This window comes from Colius striatus, chromosome 1 (assembly GCF_028858725.1).
Source record: "Colius striatus isolate bColStr4 chromosome 1, bColStr4.1.hap1, whole genome shotgun sequence".
Taxonomy (NCBI): domain Eukaryota; kingdom Metazoa; phylum Chordata; class Aves; order Coliiformes; family Coliidae; genus Colius; species Colius striatus.
The window spans coordinates 127,918,418-127,920,769 of NC_084759.1; the positions used below are offsets into that span (position 1 = coordinate 127,918,418).

At 43.7% G+C, this 2,352-nt stretch overlaps 1 non-coding gene across 1 annotated transcript; it reads right to left on the reverse strand.

Moving 5' to 3' along the window:
* Positions 1-404: 404 nt before the first annotated feature.
* TRNAC-GCA (transfer RNA cysteine (anticodon GCA)) lies at positions 405-476 on the reverse strand. Its single transcript has one exon. It is a non-coding gene; the product is annotated as a tRNA-Cys (tRNA).
* Between the last annotated feature and the right edge of the window lie 1,876 nt (positions 477-2,352).

Here is a 2,352-nt window from a genome sequence, read left to right on the forward strand (position 1 = left end):
GAGAGATTACGAGTAACAAGAAGACCAAGTGCTAAAGAAGATTCACATGATTAAGCTGTTTTAAAAGTGATATATTGATAAAAGAAAAAAATGAGGTAAGCTCATCCATGTTGTGGCCAAGCCAATGGTAAATCGGTAATGTCCACATTAGTCAAACTGGAAATGGAAACCTCACTAGACCTTAGAGCTAGACCAGAAGCATCGTACCGCTTTCTTTGCCAAGAATGCTTTTTTGTTTTTCTATTTCTTGCTTGAGTATTCCTAATGTAGACTTCTGATGATTCTTATCAAGTGCCTCAGTTTCTTAGAATGAAAAGCACCTCTGCAAAAGGTTTCATAGCCTGGTAAGGGTTTTCAGGGACCCTTAGAGCTCATGTAGTCCAACCCTGCAAAAGGAGCTAAAGAGGGGGCACCTGGAGTTGAACCAGGGACCTCTTGATCTGCAGTCAAATGCTCTACCACTGAGCTATACCCCCTGCCTTCTTGAAGATGAAATTAAGAGGCCCTGCAATTCTAGACTCATAGTCTTTGTGTGCTTTGCCTTCCTAATGTCAAAATTAAATCTTAATTGTTTGTCATTCCTTAGAACTGCATTGCATTAGCTCTTTTAAGATTGACCTATTAAATAAAGCTTCTTGGTGTCTGTAGTGGTTTTGCCTGGGCGAGGTTTTGGTAGTGATGGGGCTACAGGTGTGGCTTCTTTAAACAAAGAGCTTCCAGAATCTTCCCCTGTAGCTGATAGGGCCAGTCATTGCCAGTCAATTTTAAGATGGACCCACAGCTGACTCAGGCCTGGCCAATTACTGATTGAGGCAACACCTCTGTAAATAACATATTTGAGAAGGGGAAGAAGTTGCTGCACAATTGCTAAATTACAGCAGCAACAGGGAGTGAGAATGTGAAAACACCTCCACAGACATCAAGGTCAGTGGAGGAGGGGGAGGAAGGTATTTAGGCCCTGAAAGAAATATTCCCCTGTGAACTGTGATGAAGACCATTGTGAGGCAACTGTGTCCCTGCAGTTCATGGAGCAGAGATCTACCTGCAGCCTGTGGAGGATAATGGGGGAGCAGAGATCCACCTGCAGCCTGTGGAAGACCCAACATCAGAGCAAGTGGATGGCTGAAGGAGGTTGTGACCCTGTGGAAGTAAGTTCATGGCAGGACCTGGGAGCCCATGGGGAGAGAGGAGCCCACACCAGAGCAGGTTTGCTGTCAGGACATGTGATCCTGTGAGGGACCCAGGCTGGAGCACTCTGTCCTTGAAGGACTGTTCTCCCCATGAATGACCCACGTTGGTGTGGGGAGCTGCCCCTGTGGGAGGCCCCACACTGGAGCAGTTCCTGAAGAAATGTAGCCCAGGGGCAGGACCCATGTTGGAGAAGTTCATGAGGTACTGTATCCCGTGGGAGGGACCCAACACTTTAGCAGTGGGAAGTGTGATGAGGCCTCGCCCTGAGAAGAAGCATCGGCAAAGTCCATCTGTAATGAACTGACCACAACCCCCATCCCCTGTGCCGCTTGAGGGGGGGAAGGAGAGGGAGTCCTGGAAAGAGGGAAGGGTGGGGGGAAGTGTTTTATGATTTGGTTTTATTTCTCATCTCCCTGTTCTGTTTTGATTGTTCATTAATAAATCAAAACTTTTCTCCCCATGTTGTCTGTTTTGCCTGTGATGCTAATTTCCGAGTGTCCTTATCTTGACTTATGGACCTCGTTATATTTCTCTCTCCCCTGTCCAGTTTAGACGGGAGTGTGACAGAATGACTTGGTGGGTGTATGGCACCCAACCAGAGCTAAACCACTCCAGCGTCATAATACAGAACAACCTGTTTTCTATATGTAGCCCAAGTGTATGCTTTGGAATAAACTGATATAGGACAACAAGCATTCAAAGGGCTTTAAGAGGGGCTATTATACCTACTTACACATTAAAAAAAAAAAGATAGTAAGAAAATGTAAAGTAGTAATTTCCATAAAAATTGGAAAAGAATGGTGACATAAGAAAAAAGTGTTATGCAGAAGAGAATCATCACGTAGTGAAAAAAGGAGAGACATGTTAATTGGAGTAGGAAGGAAGGAAGAAAAATTTTGGGATCAAACTGAAGAGAAGCACTTCAGTAAAATGAACCATTGTATTAAAAATATACAGAAAATATAACATTTCTTTGGTGTTTCTAATAATTTTGTTTGTCAGACGACAACTATATTTTGAAAATTAAAATTCAAGCTAGGCTCAAGATGGCAAATGGAGTATTTCTGTAATCCACAAGATTGTAAGCTGCAATCTGTTCCCTCTCCTTCAGACTGGTGTGGCTTTTCTGATGGTCTTCTTTATAGATGCTGACAACTCAAC